Source organism: Balaenoptera borealis, assembly GCF_965194805.1.
Source record: "Balaenoptera borealis genome assembly, contig: HAP1_SCAFFOLD_1164, whole genome shotgun sequence".
Taxonomy (NCBI): Eukaryota; Metazoa; Chordata; class Mammalia; order Artiodactyla; family Balaenopteridae; genus Balaenoptera; species Balaenoptera borealis.
Genome location: NW_028123049.1, coordinates 72,956 through 88,966, shown reverse-complemented (window position 1 = coordinate 88,966; position 16,011 = coordinate 72,956). Strand labels below are relative to the sequence as shown.

Genomic DNA, 16,011 nt, shown 5'->3' with positions numbered 1-16,011 from the left:
TTTGAAAGTTGGAGAGCCGTATGCAAATCAGTGAAGTCAGAACATACCCTCACACCATACACAAAAATAAACTCAAAACAGCTTATATGCTTAAATATAAGATAGGACACCTTATAACTCCTAGAAGAGAACATAAGCAAAACATTCTCTGACATAAGTCATACCAAAGTTTTCCTAGGTAGTTCTCCTTAGGCAGTACGAATACGGTAAGTCACCTACATACGAACCTTCAAGTTGCAAACTTTCAAAGATGCAAACGTCCATTTGCATGTCAAATCATGTAAGTTAGTTCACGTGTCTGGCATACATTGTCACGTGCGTGCTTCCTGTATATGTGGTTGTGCTTTTGTGTACTTTACAGTACTGTATAGAGTACAGTAGTACAGTATCTTTATTTCAAGCCCAAGATGTCTGGAAGCAAGCGTAAAAGCAGAGGTGATGTAGCTGGTACTGTTAAGAAGCGCCAAGCGATAATGATGGAAACAAAAGTGAAAGTAATTGAGAGAGTGGAGCGAGGCAAAAAGATGTTAGACATCGCTCATTCTTATAACATGAATCATTCAATCATTGGCAGGAATCTAAAGAACAGGGACAAGATCATGGAACATGTGAAGTCTGCTGTGCCGATGATGTTGACAAAATATCGAAGAAGCATGGAAAAGTGATGGAGGAGATGGAGAAACTTCTCAGTGTGCGGATGCAGGATCAACATCAGCGCTGAGTCCTGCTCAACTTAACGCTGATTCAAGAGAAAGCTAAAAGCCTTTATGAAGACTTGAAGAAGAAACACGGCAAAGAATCAGAGGGCACATCTTTTAATGCCAACCATGGCTGGTTTCATCGGTTCAAGGCTAGAGCCAACCTTCACAATGTAAAAGTAAGTGGAGAGGCAGCAAGTGCAGATAGGGTAGCTGTCCAGGAACATCCAGAAACACTTTGAGAAATTATTGATGATGGTGTGTATTTACCCAACCAGGTTTTTAATGTGGATGAGACACAACTGTACTGGAAGAGGATGCCAGACCGATGTTACATCAGTAAGGAGGAAAAGTTGATGCCAGGCTGTAAAGCAGCAAAGGACAGGCTAACTGTTGTTTGGTGGCAATGCTTCCGGTGAATTGAAGCTGAAACCTCTCTTAGTTTAATATCTATATATATATATATAAAACTGAATCACTTTGCTGCACAGCAGAAATTAATACAACAATGTATAAATGCTGCAGAGGGTGTGGAGAAAAGGGAACCCTCCTGAACTGTTGGTGGGAATGTAAACTGATACAGCCACTATGGAGAACAGTATGGAGATTCCTTAAAAGCTAAAAATACAACTACCATATGACACAGCAATCCCACTACTGGACAGATACCTGGAGAAAACCATAATTCAAAAAGATACATGTACCATAATGTTCACTGTAGCACTATTTACAATAGCCAGGACATAGAAGCAACCTAAATGTCCATCGACAGATGAATATATAAAGAAGATGTGGCACATCTATACAATGGAGTATTACTCAGCCATAAAAAGGAACAAAATTGAGTTATTTGTAGTGCGGTGGTTGGACCTAGAATCTGTCATACAGAGTGAAGTAAGTCAGAAAGAGAAAAACAAATACCGTATGCTAACACATATATATGGAATCTAGAAAAATGGTACTGACGAACCTAGTGACAGGGCAGGAATAAAGACACAGACGTAGAGAACGGACTTAAGGACACAGGGGGGAAGGGGAGACAGGGACGTAGTGAGAGAGTAGCACTGACATATATACACTACCAAATGTAAAATAGCTAGTGGTAAGCTGCCTCATAGCACAGGGAGATCAGCTCGGTGCTTTATGTCCCCCAGAGGGGTGGGATAGGGAGTGTGAGAGGGAGGCTCAAGAGGGAGGGATGTGGGGAATATATGTATACATATAGATGATTCACTTTGCTGTAAAGCAGAAATTAATACAGTATTATAAAGCAATTATACTCCAATAAACATGTATTTTAAAAACCCACAACATTGTAAATCAACTACACTTGAAAATATTTCTTAACTGCAAAAAATTTTCTGAATGTAAGTTTTATTGTGTGTGTGTGTACCACAGGTTCAATATATGTGAATTATGTCAAATTGATTACATTGCTTTGCAAAATAAAGAATTTTTGATATTTTACATCAGCTTCATATTATAAATGCAGAAAAACTATATTATTTGTTTCTAACGTTCAGAAATAGCCATTTTGCTCATTCGGTATACTATAAACCAATAACTATTAAAAAGGGATTCGTGACCTCTTCCTTCCAAAGAAATATTTCTCCACTCACACAAGTTTAATAGAATGTTCCGCCATGAACTGACTTCCCACCTTAGAGACACGAGATTTGCATCCTGAAATCTCTTTCTTGCAAAAATGTCCAATTAGCATCCTAGCAGTACAGAAAAGAGATGCTTTTTTTCCAGATCTCAAATTCCATACAACTTTAGTCAAGAAATCATGTATGTTTTTTTTCACACACACACACTGTATTTTATTTTTACAAGAGATAAATCAACTGACACCAAGCATTGTAAATGGATGACCACAACAAAAGCAACAATGATTGCAATTACCAAACACGAAACACACTCATACTGTGTCGTAATATTGACATTCAGTCCAGTAATCCTCCACTGTAACAGCTCCTTTACTTTGCAGTGAAAGACATCATGTATTTTTAAGTTATCAGCACTCACCTGAGGTCTTTAAAAATCAACAGAAACATAATTTTGTGTTCTCTTTCATTTATTCTGGTTCTAAGTGGTCATTTCTAAACGAAAGTATTTAAGTATGTTAACGTCATCTTATAACATCATATTTCCAATGACTACCATGTCTCCAAAGATGAAATATGAGGAACTCACAATTAGGCTCTACAAAGTTTTACTCTCTGAATCTGTATGACCCTTCTGCTGAACTCCACACTGTTCATTATTCTGTGAGAATATTCTTTTTCTTGTATGGCCATCTCACATGCTCTTTCATTTCATGAAGTTTTTTCCTACAGTTTTATGCCTAGTTTACTTCTGAGAAAATGCATTATTTCAGAGTGATATTTATAGACACAAAGACTTCTCTATAATTCCCTCAGAGTTTCAAGAACTCCTTTTTTTTTTAATACCTAGATTCTGAAGCTCTCCACAAAGCATTACTAAACTTGCATTTACGTAAGTATCTACATATTAATCACACATTAATGCAGTTACAATTGTATTATGATTTATTGCTAATTTTGGAGCATAAATGTAGCTGTCTTATTTACCACCCTCTTAGAAATCACTTTAATATTTGCACTTAGGACTTGAAAGAGAATGGATAAATAAAAACCTGAAGAATATGCAAATACATTTTATATATTTCTCAAAAAATTAGGTGATTATCTAACCTTTATCCAGAAAAAAAGAAGAGCCCAGATACTCGGCAGGCATGATACTCGAGAATGTGTGGTCTTCCAGCAGGAAAACATGCAGTAATCCACGTGGCAGAGTTTACCTGTGACCAGCTGGGATTAGTGACCTATGCATTCTTTACATGCAACATATCAGGAGTGGAAAAAGGGAATTTGTCAGTTGTGGCAATAAGTATAATGAAGATTTGTAGCAGGTCATGCTCATATATTCAACACAGGTAAAATCAAAAATTTGCTCAATTCTGGTAGATCTAAGTCTATATCTGTTACCTTGTCTTTAACGAGGAAATGTCAGAACTGACTTACAAAAAAAAGTATTTTGTTTGTTTGTTTTAATTAGAGTCACGGTGAGTAAGACGTAGCTCAGAACAGCTAATGTGACTTAGTGAGTCTCTCATCAGGAAATACAGTTTCTACTTCCCTGTTTATTCTCCACACCCTGTAGTCAGTAAAGTTTCAATGAAAGATAAATCTACGGGGTGAAAAGATAAGAAAACTTACATGTGTGGATAAGATCATTTTGACAGGTTTTACCACGTATGTCAGTGTTTCTGGGGATGGACACAAGCCAGAGCTCCCTACTCTGACATTTTCACTGATGACATTCCCCATGATCCTCAATTTGAAAGTGGATAAAAATGTTTTCTATGTTTTCTTCTTTAAGAAATTAAATAAGGAATGCTTTCTAGACATGATCCTCTAATGATTTTCAGTCAGTGATCATCGACGGAGGAAAAGCACAGAATCTCATCCCTACAGAAGGGTGACATTCAGTCAGGTAAGAAAATTCTCCCCGAAATCAGAGCTTCATCTTTAACATGCAATCAAAGGCTTTCACAGGTTCTTCATCACTCTGCACTCAGCCCTACCATAAGGAATTGGCTCTGAGAATCTCACATCAGATGACTGACAAACATGTCATAGTACACTGATCTGGTACCAGATCCTGCCTCTCTTAATGATCTCCCACAGGGACATTGGAATATTCTAGGATATTTCCTGGAGCCCTCTATTCTACACAGGTACACTTCCAAGTAGAAACAGAAGCTTCGATTCTCACTGGGACCCCTGCTCTGTCCAACCAACCTCTCTAGAAATATGATGTTCTAATCTCTCCTAATTAGAACATTTCAAGGTCTCTCCCTGTGCTAATTTAGTAAAGATAAAAGAGAAACAAGAAAGAGCAAACTATGCAGGGAGCAATATATAAGATTCCTTTACTTAATGTATTTATCTGATATACCCAAATACTGAGAAATATAGATTCATTTCATAATGGTCAAGAAAAGAGGAGGAGGAACCTCCATGCCAACAGTATATATAAAATGGAATCAATATTGCATAAGCTCCAGCTTAAGCTTAGCTACGAGGTACTAACTCTTCTCATAAAGAAACAATAGTTCTCCATCATTTGAAGCACACTGAGGACTCAGACAGCTGGACACTGAGGGTGTAGTCTCCTCACTCGAATTCTGTACCTGCATCACAGAGCCATGAAATATTCCCAAAGAATTATTAAGGATGAGGGGGGGAGCCGAAATGAAAAAGATGAACCCATAGTCTGTCCTACCATCTGTTCTGCTGGATATTACCACCATCTTGGTCCAATATGACCTTCCCACTTCTCTCTGGGCCTCCCTACTTTCCACCTCCATCCTCTCATTATATCTTACCTACACTTGGGAACGATTCTAGTTGTTCCACTTATCTTTATCAACAAGTAATCCAAATAGCAACTGTGTATATAACTCCTTAGAAACCTCAGGTCTGACTCAGTAATAATACATGACCTTCGAAGTCCACAGTTTTCCTAATTCCCTTTATTATTTTTTTTTAATTTCCATGTACTTACACTCTTAAGACCTCCACTGTTCTCAGGTTCGTCTTCCCTGCAAAATCTGTCAACCTAGACATAGACTTAAGTACCACCCTCTAATTATCTCCTAGGGAATCCAGTTTTTAAAAAAGCCTCAGCAAGCCTTATGGACTTTATTAAAGACTCTTTAAGATAACCCATGGGAGATAGCAGTGCACCCATAGATATCTATTTAATACACCCTCAGAGTAATTTTTTTTATAAAGACTCTCCTGGCCAATGAAGACTCTCAGTTCTTCTTCTTCAACATATGCAGGGTCTCACCCTACTGATTACTCTCTGCTCTATCCCAGGTCCACTCCCTTTCCTGATATTACATTCTTTCCCAATTGTGTATGTTGGTAAAATCAAATAACATAAAATATAACATGTTAATTATTATAAAGTGCACCGTTCAGTGATATTAAATACATTCATATTATTGGGTGATCAACATCATCATTTATTATTCTAATACTTTTCTATGTTTTAAACCTGTAACTCTGTATCCTTTAAACATAACTTTCCTTCTTGTTCCATAACCACCTGAAAAGCATCATTACCCTCCCAATTTCTATGGTTTTGACTACACTAAGTACCCCATATAATTGAAATAAGTAGTTGTATTGTTATGACTCACTAAAAGTCACAAAAATGGCATTTTTGGTAGCTCAATTTCCTCAAGATTCATCCATGTTGTAGCATATTCCTAGATCTTTTCCTTCTTAAGGCTGAATAATATTGTATTATATGGGTATACCACACTTTGCTTATCCAGGAACTAGTGGATAAACACTTAGGTTGCTTTCATATTTTAGCTACTCTGATTATTACTGCTCTAAACACTGGAGTACAAATATTTCTTTAAGACCCTGATTTCAATTCCTTTGGGTATACCTCATAGTAAAATTCTTGGATCATGTAGTAATTCTATTTTTCAATATCTGAAAAATTGCCATACTCTTTTGCAAAGCAGCTGTATCATTCTACATTCCCACTGACATAGCACAATGGTTCCAACTCCCTCACATCCTCACCAATACTTGTTTTCTGCTTGTGTATGTGTGTGTGTGCTTGTGTGTGTATGCATGCACACAAATATATAAACATGCATTTAGTGATACGGAGCATCTATTCAAGTGCTTAGTCATTTGTACATCTTTTTGAAGAACCATCTATTCAAGTCTTTTATCCATTTTTGAATCAGGGTGTTTGCTTTTTGTTGAGGTGTAGGAGTTCTCTGTATATTCTGAATAGACATCTCTTGTCAGATACATGGCTTTCAAATATTTTCTCCCATCTTGTGGGTTGCCATTTTACTCTGTTTACATTTCTTTGATACACATTTTTTTAAATTATGTACTGCAAATTGTTAATTTTTTTGTTAGCTGTACCTTTGTTGTTCCTTCGTTTCATATTGAGGAAAACACTGCCAATCCAATGTCATGAAGCCCTTGTCCTGTGTCTTCTTCTAAGACTTTTTATTTTATTAGGTCTTATATTTAGTTTCTTGATACGTTTTCATTAATTTTTGCATATGATGTTAGGTAAGGGTCCATCTTCCTACTTTGCCTGTTGACAACATGACTTCTCAGCACCATTTGTGGAAAATACTATCCTTTCTACTTTGAAAAGTCTTGGCAACTTGTCAAAAATCCTTTGGCCATATATCAGGGTTTATTTCTGGGTGTTCTATTCTATTCTATTGGTCTTGAATAAGGGAGAAAATAGTATAACCTATCCAGGTTGATGAAGAACATAAAGAAAGACCAGGACTGAGAATTAGGAGGGCAATATAAAACAGCAGGGAGTAAAAGACAGTGTGAGAGAAGGTCTTGTATTTGCGAGTTCATGGAAATAGGATCATGCTAAAACCACTAAACGCCTGACTTTGAACAATACGGTAAATGTGCTAGCAAGAAACATAACACTTACCCATCTCTGGGAAATATAGTATGGGCATAAAGATAAACTACACACAAATATAGTAAACAGGGAAGGGTTTTCATGGTGTGAAAATATTGTGGGATTTGAAATACAATTTACTTCTGTTCTACCATTGTCTCTAAAATTTATCAAAGTGTATATACAAGCAATTCCAATTCTGGTAATGTGCTTGACAGGTTTATATATGAACTTCAGCAGACCAGTAAATGTACATTCATAGTAGGACTGTTCCCTAAAGCAAAAAACAAAACTCAAAAACTGGAAAGACTAGAGTTCACTTTGTCAACACACTTAAAGATGCAATGATGGTTAACGGTCCGAAAACAGAAGGTGTGAGCATGGGTGTAAGAGGTTAATTGCCAGGCTGGGGTGGGGTGCAGAGTTTGAGGGTAACACAGGTCGAAAAGGCTTTTGTCCTATCCTTGATTTTTGAGGTATGGAAATTCACAGGTCACTACCTACATTTCAAACTGAATGAATGCACTATTCAATTTCTTTAAACAGGCGAAGTAAACATGAGTGATAATAAATTTCAAACTGTCGCTAATCAAATAAGATACTAAGAAAACTTGAATAATATGATTTAAGAGTGAAGTAGAGAGATTGTCCAACATGGTAGCATTCAAAGACACGGAGCCTGATGCCTCTCATGGGCACACCAAAGTCACAACTGTTTACAGATCAGCAATTGATGAAACAGGCCGGGACCTACGGTAAAAGATGTTTTACAGCTAAAGATATAAGGAAGGCACCGCGACAAGACAGGAAAGAAGGGCAAAATCTCAATAGAGTCAAGACCCATACCACCAGGTGGGTGGCCCACAAATGTGAGAATAATTACAATTTCAGAGGTGCTCCCAGGTAGCAAGGGGTATGAAGCCAACATCAGGCTCTCAAGCCCAGGGATCCTGTTCTGGAAAGAAGAGTTTCTAGAAAGTTGGGCTTTGAAGACCAGTAGTGCTTATTTTCCAGAGAGCCAGAGGGTTGTGGGAAATAGAGATTCCACTCTTAAAAGATGCTCACAAAATCCCACATGATCCGAGAATCAGAACAGAAGCAGTCATTTGAAAGGATCCCGGGTCACACCTACCTCCTGATCTTGGAGAGTCTCCCAGAGAGGCAAAAGGCAACTACAGCACAGCCTCAGGGACAGAGACACTGGCAGCAGCCATTCGGGGGAGCTCCTTCTACCTCGTGGACACTGGTACCAGCAAGCATAATTTCAGAATCCTCCCTCTATCTTTTTAGCCTCAGGACCTAGCCCTACCCATTTCCACCAGACTAGAGACACAAGTACTAGGATGCTGCAGGCCAAGCAACTAACTGAGCAAGGGCATAGCCCCACCCACCGGCAAACAGGCTGCCTTCAGACCCTCTCAATGCACAGCTGCCCCTGGACATGGGCCCAGCCACCAAAAGCCCCAGGACCAGCCTCCACACCTCAGTGGACAGGCACCAGCCCCAGAGTCCCTGGCCCCTCTGACAAGTGAGCCTACTCTGGCCTTGGAGTCAGCCTCACCATCGGCAGGTGATAACTGCACAGGGACTGGATGGAGCTTGGACCTACCCAACAGCAAACCTGCTCTAGCATTGGGATCAGCCTCATACACCAACAGGCACACACCAGCTCCAGGAATACCACAGCCCAGCAGCCTGTGTGACCAGAACACTCACTTGCAGGCCAGAAGCAGCCATGGACTCAGCTGGGTCCTGACCCTGCCCACCAGAATGCCAACACAAGATTAGGGACACCCCAGACCCTGGAGATAGCTGTGTCAGGAACAGTGATCCAACACCAACTTTGAGACTCCTGGGCCCTGCAGCCAGAACTCAGGACCTGTCTCTTCCTCCCAGTAGCCAGCATAGCCCCAGGACCAGTGACTGGGCACTAGCCCTGATTATCACCTGGACTGCAGTTCTACCCATAAGTGAACCAGCACTAGATTTGGTGTCCCCCAGAGTTGTGCAGCCAGCTGCCTTATGATTTAGTCTCACCAAGCAGCACAGACAGCCTCCATACAAGGCAGAGCCTGGCAAACGAGCAGTCTGGGGGCAGCCAAGCCTACCAGACCACCCACAGTAGTCAGCCCACCACAACAGAAGAGCCCAAGCAGCCCACATAGGGGGTACACCTAGAACATATAGTTCTAGTGACCAGGGGACACTGGGTTGCTGGGACACATAGGACCTCTCCTACAAAAGGCCACTTCTCCAAGGTCAGGAAATGTAACGAACCTACTACATACATAGCAATAAAAACAGCAAGTTAAGAAAAATGAGGTGACACAGAAACACGATCCAAATGAAGGAACAAGATAAGAACTCAGAAGAAGATCTAAGTGAAGTGGAGATAGCCAATCTACTCAAGAAAGAGTTCAAGGTAATGACGGTAAAGATGATCAAAGAACTCAGGAGAAGAATGGACGACCAGAGCAAGAAGTTAGAAGTTTTTAAAAAAGAGTTAGACCATTAAAGAACACCAAAACAGAGATGAGGAATGCAATAACTGAAATGAAAAATACACTAAAAGGAAACTATGGTAGACTAAATGATACAGAGGAATGAATCAGAAAACTGAAGATGAACGGTAAAACAATAGATTAAAATGACATGAGGAAAGTTGAACAGACTTGTGAAATAACATCAAGTGTACTAATATTTGCATTATACTGGTCCCAGAAGCAAAAAGGAAAGAGAAAGCGGTGTAGAACAAACCTGAAGACATATGAGCTGAAAAGTTCCTTAACCTGGGAAAGAAAACAGACATCCAAGTCCAGTAAACACAGTAAGGCCAAAAGAGGATCAACCCAAAGAGGACTACACCAAGACTCATTGTAATTAAAATGGAAAAAATAATAAAGATAAAAAGACACTATTAAAAGGAGCAGGGCTTCCCTGGTGGCGCAGTGGTTGGGAGTCTGCCTGCTAATGCAGGGTACACGGGTTCGAGCCCTGGTCTGGGAAGATCCCACATGCCGCGGAGCAACTGGGCCCGTGAGCCACAACTGCTGAGCCTGCGCGTCTGGAGGCTGTGCCCCGCAATGGGAAGGGGCCGCGATAGTGAGAGGCCCGCGCACCGCGATGAAGAGTGGTCCCTGCACCACGATGAAGAGTGGCCCCCGCTTGCCGCAACTAGAGAAAGCCCTCACACGAAACGAAGACCCAACACAGCTATAAATAAATAAATAAATAAATAATGTAGCTATTTAAAAAAAAAAAAAAGGAGCAAAGGAAAAGCAACAAGTTACAAACATGGGAAATTGCATAAAGTTATCTGCTGACTTTTCACGATAACCTCTGCATGCCAGAAGGGAGTGGCATGGTATATTTAAAGTCATGAAAGGGAAAAGCCGATAACCAAAAATACTCTACCTAGCGAGGCTCTCCTTCAGATTTGATGGTGATATCTAAAGTTTTACAGAGAAGCAAAACTAAAAGAGCTCAGCATCGCCAAACCAGCTTTATGAGAAATCTTAAAGGGGCTTTTCTAAGTGAAACAGAAATGGTCACGACTGAAACATAAAAATTAGGAAAGGAAACTTACTAAAGGAAAAAGCTCATTTGTTAAGGCAAATATTCAACAAAGGTAGTAAATCAACCATGTACACAGCTAATAGGAAGGATGAAAGAAAACGGTAATAAAATCATCTATATTCACAATAAGAAGTTAAGGCACACACAAACAAGTAGATGTAAAATATAAGGTCAAATTCAGTAACTGTGGGGGAGGAGAGTAACAATGCAGGGTTGGTAGTTTCCATGTGAAATTAAGAGCTCAGCAACTTAAATAATCACACACACACACACACACACACACACACACAAATACACAAAACTGAAAGAAATCCAAACATGATATTAAAGATAGTCCTCACATCACAGATGAAGGGAATAAAAGGGGAAGAAAGGAACACTGAAGAAATTAAAGAGGGATTCCAAAAATACCAAAGACAAATGAAAATGAACACACAATGATCCAAAATCTATGGGACATGGCCAATGCAGATCACGGGGGAAGTTATAGTGACACAAGCTTATTCTTAGGAAATAAGAATAATATCAAATAAACAACCTAACATTACACCTGAAGGAATTAGAAAAAGAAGAAAAAAAAACCTCAAAGCTGTCAGAAAGAAAAATTAAGAAAACATCACCATATGCAATCACATCAAAAAGAATAAGATACCTAGGAATAAACATACCTAAGCAGGTAAAAGACATGTGCTCAGAAATCTATCAGCCATTGGTGAAAGAAGTTGAAGACAACACAAAATGATGGGAAAATATAGCATGTGCATAGACTGGAAGAATTAATACTCTTAAAATAACCATACTACCAAAGACAATCTACAGATTTAATGCAATCCCTATCAGAATACCAAAGCATTTGCACAGAACTTGAAAAAGTAATTTTAAAATTTGTATAGAAACACAAAGACCCCAAATAGCCAAACAATCTTGAGAAAGAGCAGAGCTGGAGGCATCATGCACCTTGACTTCAGACTATACTGCAAAGCGACAGTAATCAAAGAGAAAGGTACCGGAGCAAAAACAGACACAAAGATCACTGGAAGAGAACAGAGATCCCAGAAATAAGCCCACACACTTATATTTAATTGATTTATGACAAAGCCGGCAATATGGAGAAAAAACTGTCTCTTCAATAAGTGGTACTGGGAAAACTGGACAGCTAGATGGAAAAGAATAAAATTCGATTATTTTAGCACAGCATATATAAAATGAATGCAAAACTGAATAAACACCTAAATGTAGGACCAGAAACCATAAAACCCCTAGAGGAAAGTATACAACATTCTTCAACATAAATGATAGCAACAGTTTTAGGTTCAGTCTACTAAGGCAAATGAAACAAAAGCAAAAATAAACAAATGGGACTTCACTAAACTTAAAAGATTTTGCACAGCAAAGGAAACCAAAGACAAAATGAAAAGACAACCTGCTGAAGGAGACACAATATTTGCACATGATAAGAGGTTAACACCAAAAAGATGACCAAGCAAGGGTTCATATCTAAACTACAGAAACAGCACATACAACTCAATATCAAAAAAACACCCAAAATCTTTTTTAAAAAAATGAGAAGACCTAAATAGACATTTTTCCAAGGAAAAAATACAGATAGACAGCCAGAACTCACAAAGATGCTAAACATAGCTAATCGGCAGTAAAATGCAAATCAAAACTACGAGATCTATCACCTCAGTCTTGTCAGAAAGGCTGTCATCAAAAAGATCACAAATAACAAAGGTTAGTGAGGATGTGGAGAAAGGGAAACTCTTGTACACTCTTGATGTGAATGTGAAGTAGTGCAGCTACTGTGGAAGGCAGAATGGAGGTTCCACAAAAAACTAAAAATAGAACTACCATAATATCCAGCAATTTCACTGTTGGGTATATCAGAAGAAAACAAAAACACTATTTCAAAAAAATAACTGCACCCCAATGTTCATAACAGTGTTATTTGCCATAGCCAAGATATAGAGTCAAACTAAGTGTTCATCAATAGCTTAGTGGATAAAAAATATTTTTTATGATGACCAGCAAAAAATGAAATTTTGCCATTTGCAAGAACATGGATGGACTTGGAGGGTATTATGCTTAGTAAAATAAGCCGCAGAGAAAACAAGCATGGTATGTTATGAGAAAAAAAGCATGGTATGTTATGAGAAAACAAGCATGGTATGTCATCACTTACACGTGGCATCTAAAAATTTGAATACAACACAAACAACAACAACAAAAAAACAGACTCACAGATTAAAGAACAGACTAGTGGTTACCAGCAGGGAAAGATAGGGTGGAGGAGCAAAATAGTGGTAGGAGATTTTGAGGTACAATCCACTATGTATAAAATCAATAATCTACAGTGGTGTACTGTATAGCATGGGGAATATAGCCACTCTTTTATAATAACTATAAATGGAGAAGAACCTAAACATTTATGAATCACTGTTGTACCTCTGAAACTAATATAATAATGTAAATTAACTATAGATCAATAAAATATAAAGTAAGAAACAATAAATGGGAGACAGATTATTAGATAGAAATCAATTAAATAAACACAAGTTTTGGAAATCAAGGAATTGAAAAACAAAACGGAAGACACAACATTGGCATTTAAAGTGTACAAATCTATTCACTTAAAAGAAACTATTTAAGTGGTAAAAAATGGTACCCATTCTCACAATTTTGTATATCTAGGATAAATTATTATCTACAAAAATATGTTACAAATATTCACTCAAAAAGAAAGAGAAAATTTGGATAAACCCATTTTAGTATACAAATTTAATATCAAAGTCTCTAGGTAAAATTGATTTGAATAAGTTCTGTTAGCCACTTCTAGTTTCTTTGTGATGTAAAATCTTTTAAAGCATAAAAATCAGCCTTTCTACATTATTCCATTAGACATACATGGAAGTTAAAAGAAATGAGAAGAGAGAACAATCAACCAGGAAGGTGAATTTACTGAGAAACAGTCATTCGTTCTCCCTCCTCCTTTTCTTTTCCTCCTTTTCCAGGTCTCTTTCGGTTCCAATCAAGAGAAGTCTTGAGAGTTCTGAGAATATTTCTTTGACGGCTTCAAATCACCATACCTACATCCTCTGACACAACTACACACACGGGAACAAAAATAAACCTCTGTTATCTACTCATGTAGGAGGGATTCATGCAAAATAAACTCCTACATGGAGACCAATAGGTGAGTTTTCTACTTGTTCTTTATAATGTCCTTCCATTATAGTAAATCTCACACATTATGAGGAAGAAGCGGTTATGTGAGCGTTTCCTTGAAGTCAAAAAACTTGCATTCATTTCAAGTACCTGGTGATCATAGGGTACAGCCAGGGAAGGTGCCATCCCCCTTGGGGGGAGGGGCGGTGAATGGGCTCCCCCACCCATGAACCTCCTGATGTACAGATTCTGGAGAAACAAAGGGCGGTCACACTGCAGTCAGCCTGTCAGGCTGTCGGGTCACTGAGCGACCCGACCAGCCTGGAAGTGCCCATCAGTTGCTGAAAGCAAAACTCTGTCCCCCTGTGAAGCCAGGCAATTTGGGTCAGAGAGGCAGAAGAGACCGGTAATCAACTCCTCCTCTCTGCTCACCTCCTTGGGGTTACAGCACCCCATCTCCAAACCCAAATCTGACCCTGGAGTGCCAAACTGGGAGTGGCAGGTGGGCTCTGCCTGTGCTTCAGCGCCCTCTGGGGGTCGTCTGCTCTAAAGCCAACTCTCAGCCCTTCCTCCCCCTCCTTCCCTAATCCTGGGGGCTGCCTTGGCCTCCTGCAGCTGCTGTCCTGAATTCATTCTTCTTTTTTCTCCAATTACAATGAAGTGTCTTACAGAGGTTTGGAATCTCTTGAAGAAGGAAGATCTTTTAGCCAATACACCTTAACCGTGAGAAGTTGGTTTCAAGAATGAACCTGAAATGCTGCATTTTTCTCCTGATGATTCCAAGGAGAGACAGCTCAAGTTTTCTAAATCATAAGAAAAAACAAGGTAGGTAAATATGATATTCTGAGCCAGAGATGAAAAAGCAGTTTCTAGCACCCCCTTCTCATGTCATATGACCGGGATTTAAATCAATCAACTGCCACTGGTTTTTAAATCACATGACCCAACTTTAAATCAATCAGCTGCTTCCCCGTAACTCACGTGACTTGGCTTTGAATAGTAAGAAATTCAGAGGTATAAAAAGGATGTTCTGAACAATAAATGGAAAAACAACATTTTAGAAAGTTTTTTTCTTTTCGAATGGACCATTCATTGCCTACAGAATAAAGGATTCCCTTGTGGATTTCTTGAACTGTAAACACATACAATGTCTCCGTTGGCTTGATTGACTTAGATTTGGTTTTTTTTGTTGTTGCTATTGTTAACATATTTCTTGGAATATAATTACTTTACCTTGTTGTGTTAGCTTCTGCTGTATAACAAAGTGAATCAACTATTCATATACATATATTCCCATATCCTCTCCCTCTTGTGTCTCCCTCCCACCTTCCCTAACCCACCCCTCTAGGTGGTCACAAAGCACTGAGCTGATCTCCCTGTGCTATATGCAGCTGCTTCCCAATAGCTATCTATTTCACCTTTGGTAGTGTATATATGTCCATGCCACTCTCTCACTTCATCCCAGCTTACCCTTGCCCCTCCCTGTGTCCTTAAGTCCATTCTCTACAGCTACGTCTTTATTCCTCTGCAGCGACTCCTGCTAGGGATGGATACTTCCTCTTATGCTCAGGAAAATCCCCTAGCTTGAATATGATTTGAGTTTGATCCTGTGAAACCATCAGAACTTCCCACCAGAGATAAATGAGGAGATTCTGGCCTTTATTAGTATGCACGATGAACACGGGTGTCCTGGCTGTACTTGCCAACCCTCCTATTTACCCACCTATTTTTATCCACCTTCCTCCCTGTGAGTACCTTTGACCAACCCTGAGCTCAGACTCCTGACCTATTCCAGTGACTTTGTCAGTCTTTCTTTAAAAATGGAAAGGTAATGAAATGAAATTAACCTAGAAGCAGCAGCTCAGTAAGGGAAATAAAATCATCAGAAGTTATCTAATCACAGCCACAGCCATCCAGGGCTCTGTCTTATCTCCTGGGTCATAAGAATGGTACCTTCCTAAACTTGAAGGACATCCAATCAACTAAGCAAAGGTGTTGCTCACCTCTGGCTCTTGGAGGGATTGCTAGGCACTCTACCCAGTGTATACTAACTGCAAAACACTGTCATGGT

The 16,011-nt window shown here is 39.2% G+C and overlaps 1 long non-coding RNA gene across 2 annotated transcripts in view; it reads right to left on the bottom strand.

The window, feature by feature from the left end:
- Positions 1-2,494: 2,494 nt before the first annotated feature.
- Positions 2,495-16,011, bottom strand: part of LOC309621911 — an 85,957-nt gene continuing 72,440 nt past the window's right edge. For both annotated transcript variants that reach the window (XR_014240330.1, XR_014240331.1), the window contains one exon: positions 2,495-2,624. This is a non-coding gene — a long non-coding RNA (uncharacterized lncRNA). The remainder of the gene's footprint in view (positions 2,625-16,011) is intronic.